General features: G+C 37.4%; 1 pseudogene; it reads left to right on the top strand.

Moving 5' to 3' along the window:
• The first annotated feature begins 475 nt into the window (after positions 1-475).
• Positions 476-1,890, top strand: LOC132516066 (eukaryotic translation initiation factor 2 subunit 3, Y-linked-like; annotated as a pseudogene).
• Positions 1,891-9,255: the final 7,365 nt, after the last annotated feature.

Raw genomic sequence — 9,255 nt, forward strand, 5'->3', positions numbered from 1 at the left:
ACCATTTCATCCTAACAACAAGTAAAAGCTAAACATAATGAAAAATCAACTCTTCTTAGATCCATAAGAGAAGTGAAGTCACAGGGCAAACTGCCGTCCCCCTCCAATTGAGAGACTGAAAGGCAAGCACATAGAATCAGAACTTACCAACACAGAAACTCACGAGCAGCAACCTCACGGGAACTAGTACCATCAGGGTAGGGAAACATAAAATGTAATCAATGAATTGCTGAAGGCTCAGTGTGGACAACTTCTGAGAGTTAAAAACTCCAGGATGATTCAGTCATAAGGGGGTTCCCGCACTTTTGTGAGTTTTACCTTTACAAGCTTGACCTTTTGTGAGTTTTACCTTTAGAAGTTCTCATAGTGAATATCGAAGAAAAATCTCCTTGTGCTTCTGGCAGGAGGCGGGGTAAAGGAACCATCTTGAGATATGTCAGAGCATTCTGTTCTTCATAACAAGATCTGTCCTTAGATGGCGGGGGACGAGGCTGGTGTGACTCTGGGGCAGCAACATCTTTCTCGCCAAGATCTCACCACACTGGATGTTACCAGGTTGACTCCACTCTCGCATGAAGTTATCAGCAGACAAACCACAATTAATATAGGTACACTTGGTCACATTGCCCATGGAAAATCTACCTTTGTGAAAGCTATTTCTGGAATTCACACTGTCAGGTTCAAAAACGAACTAGAAGGAAATATGATGATCAAGCTTGGATAGGCTAATGCCAAGATTTACAAACTTAATGAGGCAAACTGTCTTAGCCAGAATGTTACAGATCTTGTGGAAGTAGTATACCTGATGAGTTTCCTATAGACATTCCATGGAGCAAAGGGAACTTCAGACTAGTCAGACATGTTTCCTTTGTTGACTGTCCTGGCCATGATATTTTGATGGCTACTGTGCTGAATGGTGCAGCAGTGATGGATGCAGCTCTTCAGTTAATAGCTGGTAATGAATCCTGCCCTCAACCTCAGACTTCTGAACACCTGGCTGCCATAGAAATTATGAAGCTGAAACATATTTTGATTCTGCAGAATGAAATTGATTTGGTAAAAGAAAGTCAGGCTAAAGAACAGTATGAGCAGATCCTTGCATTTGTACAAGGTACAGTAGCAAGAGGAGCTCCTATTATTCCAATTTCTGCTCATCTGAAATATAATACTGAAGTTGTCTGTGAGTATATCATTAAGAAAATTCCAGTACCTCTAAGAGACTTTACTTCAGAACCCCAACTTACTGTTATTAGGTCCTTTGATGTCACCAAACCTGGCTGTGAGTTTGATGACCTTAAAGATGGTGTGGCTAGTAGTAGTATTTTAAAAGGAGTATTAAAGGTGGGCCAGGAGATAGAAGTCAGACCTGGTATTGTTTCCAAAGATAGCAAAGGAAAACTCGTGTAAACCAATCTTTTCCAAAATTGTATTACTTTTGAGGAAGAAAATGATCTTCAGTATGCTGCTCCAGGGGGTCTTATTGGAGTTGGAAGAAAAATTCACCCCACTTTGTGCTGGGCTGACAGAATGGTGGGGCACGTACTTGGTGTAGTTGGAGCTTTACCAGAGATCTTCACAGAATTGGAAATTTCCTATTTCCTACTTAGACGACTTCTTGGTGTACACATGGAAGGAGACAAAAAAGCAGCAAAGGGTCAAAAGCTATCTAAGAATGAAGTGCTTATGGTGAACACAGGATCCCTTTCAACAGGAGGAAGAGTTGGGGCAGTCAAGGCTGATTTGGGTAAAATCGTTCTCACCAATCCTGTGTGCGCAGAAGTGGGAGAAAAAATAGCCCTTAGCCAGAGAGTTGAGAAACACTGGTGTTTAATTGGTTGGGGTCAGATAAGAAGAGGAGTAACAATCAAGCCACCAGCAGATGATGACTGAAGATTATCAGTTAAATAATACATTTGGATGAAGTCAGAATTTCTCTTAACAACCTAGGTGTAAAATTTCAAAGCAATACTGGGGATACAGCTCATTGCCTTAGTAGAAGCCATAAGGTTGTTTTCATTTTCTTCTGATGAAAATTAGCCTCTACTACTAAAATAAAAAATAAGGTCTATAATAAATGTCAGAATTGACACATTGATGGATTTAATCCACATTTTATCAGTAATTGATCATTAAACAGTGTCACATTTGTGCATCAATTCAGGTTTGAAATGAAACTGCTATTACAACTAGACTTTGCTATAGCATACATACCACTGAACCTGTTTGAAATAAAGTTTTTCTCTTATTTTTTCAAGAAAAAAAAAAAGAAAAAATATTTAACCAGAGTCTAACCTGCTGGGGTTTTATTAGTGCCTAACTGAAATGGGAAAAGGAAAATACACAACTCCAGCCTTTTTTAGCCATCCTGTCTCACTTGAGAAGTGGAAGGAGGAGGAGAACTGAAAAATATGCAAGCAGAGAGATAGTTTAAGAAAAAAAGCCAAAAATGAATGCTACAGGTAAAAAATAATGTAACAGATGTGAATAATGCTTTTGATAGGTTTACTAGTAGACTGGACATGACTGAGGAAAGACTCTTTGAGCTTGAAGCTATCTCAGTAAAAACTTCCAAAACTGAAAAGCAAAGATGAAAAAAAAAGACTGAAAAAAATCAGAACAGAATAACCAAGAACTCTGGGATGACTACAAAAGAAAGAAAGAAAAAAACAGAAGAAACATTTGAAACAATAATAGCTGAGAAGTACCCTAGATTAATGTCAGACAACAAACCACAGATCCAGGAAGCTCAGAGAACACCAAGCAGAAAAATTACCAGAAATACTACACCTGGGCAAAACATTTTCCAATGACAGAAAAATCAAAGGTAAAGAAAAAGTCCTTAAAGAAGACAGATGGGGGACAAAAACCTTACCTGTAGAGGAGAAAAGATAAGAATTACATCTAACTTATCCTCAGAAACCACACAAACAAAGAGTGTGGAGTGAAATATTTAAAGTGTTGAGAAAAGACACCACCAACCTAAGATTCTGTACCCTGCAAAATTACCCTACAAAAGTGAAGGAGCAATAAAGCCTTTCTCAGACAAACAATCCTCAGATGCCTAGGTTAATTTGTCACATAGCAAGGTCAAATAATTGAAACATGAGTAGGGAAGTAATGTCCTAAAAGAGTCTAAGAAGATGAAAGATGGATAATCTTAGCCCAGTTTCTCAAAATGTTAGCTGCATTGGCAATACTTCAAAGTATAGTAAAATCTTAATTGAGCAATAGGTTCAGTTAACAAAAGTCACCTATCAACTTTTATAAGAAGAAAGTAACTTTCAAGCAAATAAGCTTCTATAGGAATATATACGTACTTATATATAGAATCTGATTTCAGTATGCATTTGGACCAATCAGCTTGTTCTACTTTATCTTGGGGTAGGCAGCCCCAGAGTGTCAAGTTCCAATGCTTATCTCTTAGTTGCTTGTTTGAAAGTCAGAATATATTTTTCAATAGCATCAGTATGATAAATGATAGCTTGTATAGCAAGTCCACAAAAGACCAGGACAGATTTGATATGCTATACATTTATAGTAAAAAGAAAATTATAGAGTTGCAATACCAATAGTTAAAATATAAATTAAGTAAAGGCAATATTCATTATCTATGAGTTGCCATGTTAACACACTTGTCCCTTTTAGGAGTTTCCACCAATGTCCAAAGTCCTTCTAATATCCTAGAAGTCAACAACACTTTGAAAGTTTAGTCGTATTTATTATGGCAGAATACTAGTTTCAGATCAAATTTATGAGACAGCAGGATTGCATATTTCATGAGATGTGAATTCTCTTTATAGTACAATGGTGTCTATTCAATATCAAATATGCAGTCTATTTGTACCATTTTAGTATTTTAAAATTCTATGAAATCTTATTTTGGTACTTTTGCTTTATAGGAAGATTATTGTTCATATTTATAATTTATTTGATTGTAAGTCCTTCATTAAGAATGCGGCATCCAAATCACAACATTATTCCAAAGCCTCTTTATAACTCAGTTTCCAGAAATGCATTGTGGCAAATAAAATAAAATAAAATAAGAAGGAAGTTCCATGTAGTTAATTTGGAGTTTAAAGAGATAGTTGACCAGGGAGCTGTTGATATACTTAAAGAGGTTTTTTTTTTTTTGAAGTACTCTTTAGAGTTCTTGATATGTTATTGTACATATGGATCTATAAAAAGGAGGCTATAATAGTCATCATTTCCAAGAATAAATTGACTCCAGAACATCCCCTCACTTTATTTTTCATGAAAACACTTTGGAAAATTATCATTTTGAAACAGAAGGAAGAAAGATAGATATTATAAAAGACTATGGAGGAAGAAAAGATTACTTAGGGAGGAAGGAATGAATTGTGAAAGACTAGTTGGTTTTAGGGAACAGAAAAGACAGAGTCAGTTGGGGCAGGATGGCTTTAGAGTTAGGCCTGAGTTTGAAACTCACTTCTAGCCCTTTCTAGGTGTGTAAACTTTATCAGGTTACATAATCTTTCCAGGCCTCAGTTTCCTCATCTACAAAACAGAGAAATAACAATAATAACAACCTTACAGGATATTTTTGAAGACTAAAGTTTAAATAATTGGAAACCAAAAAACAAGAGTCTTGATCTGGAGTTGAATTATTTGGAATGTTTATTAATGAGGAGCTAGGAGAAGCAAAAGAAGCCCAGCATATATCTTGGGTAAACACAGTGGGTCTCCCGTGAAAGCAAGGTCTGCAGTAGTGGGGAGGAGAGAGCAAAGACAGTTCCATCTGTTAGATAGACAGATCCTCCTGAAAAACACAGGAAAAATGTTGGACTATATATGTATATTGCTATGGGCTGTTTAATATTTAACAGCTGGCTTTCTAGAAAAAAAGCATCCTAATTTATTGTATTTGTCAAATTTCATGGTGTGAACAGTCCCATCATAGCTGCATTCAAAGTACCAACGTGATGTCACTGAATGCATACCTGGGAAGAGATGTTAAGAGATGTTAAGAATTCAATCTTGAGAGCAGAAGTCAGCTCCAGCATACCACTGTGTGTGTGTGTGTGTGTGTGTGTGTGTGTGTGTGTGTGTGTGTGTGTATCATACATATGTGACCTTAAATACATGGAAGTACTGATAAAATGGTATAAATTATCAGACTAAAATATAAATAAAATTAAGCACTGTTGCTGCTTTGAGGTCATTTGCTGAAAGTGGTGACTTTGAGCTTTGAACTATGTGGACGCCTGAGCTTGGGCAATAGCAGAATAAGCCTTAGGCTCATACAAGGTGGGGAGTCTAATTAAAGAGCATATCTACATAAAGAGACTCTAAGAGCTAGATCTTCACGGTAATCAGAAGTAATTCCACCTTCCTCCAGCCTCTGGGGACTGAATGGAAATATGTCATCCAACTAATCAGATCAGGAGAAAAAAAAAATTGCTTCTGAGAAGTTTTAACCACTAGCTAGCTCTCAAATGTATTGGTAGCCCACACAAGTGGTTCTGTAAATCTAAGCACTCTGTAAGTCTAACGTACCCTTACAAATGTCACACCAAAAATGCCGATTATTTCTGGGGGAGTGCACCTTCATCCCAGAAACAATTTTGAAAGAAAAATGAGCATTTTACAAAAAAACATTAAGTTTAGAAGGAAATATGGCACTGTGCATGAAACCCATGGAAAAAGCATAATGCAGAAACAGGTCCCCACAGACTTCAAATATTAGAATAGAAAACTAATATGGTTATTATGTTTAAGGAAGTAAAAGACAGGGACTTCTCTGGTGGTGCAGTGGTCAAGGGCCAATGCAGGGGACAGAGGTTTGAGCCCTGGTCCGGGAAGATCACACGTGCCACGGAGCAACTAAGCCTGTGCACCACAACTGCTGAGCCCGCGTGGCGCACCACAATGAAGAGTAGCCCCCACTCGTCACAACTAGAGAAAGCCTGCACGCAGCAATGAAGACCCAATGCAGCCAAAAATAAATAAATAAAAATAAATTTATTTAAAAAAAAAAGAAGTAAAAGACAAATTTAAAGAAATGTTCCGGGAAACAGAAAACAAGGAATTACCAACCACATTTTAAAATCAATCAAATAGAATTTATAAAATTAAAAAAAATATTATAAATGGCTGCATATTATAGTTTAACATGTATAAAAATTCACTAGGTTGCATGTCAAAACAGTTTCCTGGACCCTACTCTCATAGATTCTGACTTAGTTGGTTTGAAGTCAGGCCCAAGAACTGTCATATCTAACAAGCTCCCAGGTGATACCAGTGCTGCTTCTCTGAAAACTACACTTTGAGTAACACTGCAGTGAATACAAACACCCAGTGGATGCATTTGATAGCAGCTTGTATTAGCTAAAGAGAGAATTAATAAGTTGGAATGTAGATCAGAAGAAATATCCAGACTGCATCCAGGAAATATAAACAGATGGAAAACATAAAAGAAAGGTAAAGAAGCATGGAGAATAGAATGTGAGAAAAATAAAATGTAACAGAGGCCATATCTGAAGAGAATAATGATAGATTTTTCAGAAGTGTTGAAAGATACAATTCACAAATTCAAGGAGTCAAATAAATCTCAAGTAAGATAAATTTTAAAATAAATAAATAAAAAAGGAAAGGGAACAAGGTTTGTCCTTCAGCCAGCAAAGTGATTGGCTGGCTCCCTTACTTGTGAGGGCTGTAAATGAAAAGAGACAAAGTGCAGCAACATGGGGACACTTCTCAGGAGCTGGTCCAGGATTCCTCCAGTTGCAGCTTTGCATAATGAGACAGTTCAAGAATCTCAGAGAACTGGGGTATTGCTTTTCCTCTGATCTTAGCTAGAAACAGGGAAAGGAACTGTGTGTTCCTTCAATTTGTTCTACAAAATCTGGGGTTGGAGACTGTATCTTGTTTATAAAAGATCGTTGTGAGAGGATATTCATTTGTCTCTGGAATCACACTTGAACCTGGTAGGAGAGTGTTATTCATTTTCCAAAAGGGCCTATGTTGTGTATGATCAGAATTTGGTGAAGTCATAATTTAGGGGAGCTGCCTAGATATTTTCTTCCTTCTGTGAACTTGTTCCAGGTCTAGACTAGACAGCATGGATTGGCATTCAAAGGCACTGAAGGAAGATCTGTCTCAAATTTGCTGTATGTTAAAAGGCTACCTCGTCTAAAGGAAAGTGAATTGCTTTATTTCATAGACATTTTCAATAATAAGTAACAAAACAGAAGTGTTTTCTGTTAACCCTCACAAGGTGGGAAAATTACATTAATAGAAAATTCCATTCTCTGAGGCACTCCTGTTAACCTAGATTTTCACTATAATTTGCCTGAGTATTTATCTATTTATCATCAAAGGACTAGAAAGTTGTGTTAGTTATAAATAAATGGAAGCAACTGAAAACTCCCAGAGAAAATTATCTCCTCATCCCCTATTAATTTTAGTAAATTAATTTTATATCAGAATAAAGTCTATTTTGGAGATCTCATAGGATAATAAAAATATTACTTAACTGGATTAGTATAACTCATTGAAAAGTATCAGTCTGTCAATCTTTTGTTAAATAAAGATTTATTGGTGTTGGAGACTATTTGCTGGATAGAGTTGACCCTTGAACAACAGAGGTTTGAACGGTGTGGGCCCACTTATATGTGGAGTTTTTTCAATATACGTAATATAGTACTATACAATCCACAGTTGGTTGTATCCTGGAGGTGGAACCACAGATAACAGAAGGCCAACCATAAAGTTATATGAAGATTTTCAAATATGTGGAGGGTGGACACCACTAACCTCCACGTGTTTCAAGGGTCAACTGTGGGAAGTGCTGGGGATATAAAGAAGAGAGTAGATTTCTGCAGCTACTGTGCACAGTTATAACTGTGCTCTTATAACGGATCCCAGACTACTTCTGCCATCATCAACTATAATACTGACAGAACATATGAGGCAACTATTTCCAGGCATTGGATAACAGCAGGCGCAACACTGTAATCCTGGAGGACAAAGGAAATAAGAGATGAAACTCACCATTTTCCAGACAATTTTCTGACAATGGTGCAGAGAGCTGGTATCTGAGAAAATTGTGGTGGCAAGTCACTGAGCTAAAGAGTTTGAGATCAAAGTTTGAGCCAACTTAAGTGGCTGGATTATGCAGAATGAGCATCAAAGTTAGGGAACTATGCAGAATGGAGGCTCCAGAATCCTCTGTGTGGTGTCCCCCATGAATTTGTGGCTGAGGATTGGGCTATAGATGTGTAGGGTGAAACTACTTAACAACTTAAGATTCATTTAGAGAGTAGAGCAGGGACACTGGATGACGGGCATCTGTGGGAAGAACAGTGCCAGGGAACATTGAAATTCTGGCCCTCCAGAGTGGAAAAATCATCTTAACACCTTGATAACACTTTCACATGATGTTGAGACATAGGAAAGGCCAGACCTTAGGGCTCAGGGCCACGACCTAAAGTAAGGCCCACCCTAAACCCTCCCTAACAAAGCCTAAAGATTAAATCCAACAGATCTGCATAGAAGACAGAGTTTGGATATTGATACATTTGGGAAACACATTAAACTTTGCATAGATCTCGATAACAGAACATAAAACCCAATCACTCCAGTACACAGGGACCAGCCAGCAATTGAACTGTCTGGTGACACAAGAATTTATACTCATCCTAAGAAGATGACGGAAGAGAGTCTCTGCAATGTATTAGCAACAATGTCCAGTATTCAATAAAGAAATGACTAGACATACAAAGAAATAGGAAATTATGATTCATATTCGAGAAGCAATGCAGTGGATAGAAAGTAACCCTGATATATGCCAGTTATTGGGCATATAAGACAAGGATTTAAAGGTAAACAATCCAAGTTCCTGCTCTCAAAGTCATTATCATTTGGCAAGGGAAGCAGATATGTAAAGAAAACAGTGAAGTGTGAGATAAGCAATACTAAAATTTTGTGGTTGGTAGTATAGTTCCAGCACAAAAAAAGTAATGATCGAATCTTTGCGATGGATTCAAAGAGTTCACAAAGCATCTGAAATGGGTCTTAAAGGTTAAATAGAAGCTTGCAAGGCTGTGGAGGAGGAATAAGTGCAGTACCGACTGAAGAACAGAAGAAAAGTATGTGAAGGCATGCTGGCTTGAGACAGCGGCCCTGCAAGCACAGCAGTGGTTAAGAACATGGTATAAGAAGAAGAAGAATACCTACTTCTTGGAGTTGTTGTGAAGATGAGATGACAAGAACTTAGTAACGTTAGTTATTATCTTG

Source organism: Lagenorhynchus albirostris, chromosome 2 (assembly GCF_949774975.1).
Source record: "Lagenorhynchus albirostris chromosome 2, mLagAlb1.1, whole genome shotgun sequence".
NCBI classification, from domain to species: Eukaryota; Metazoa; Chordata; class Mammalia; order Artiodactyla; family Delphinidae; genus Lagenorhynchus; species Lagenorhynchus albirostris.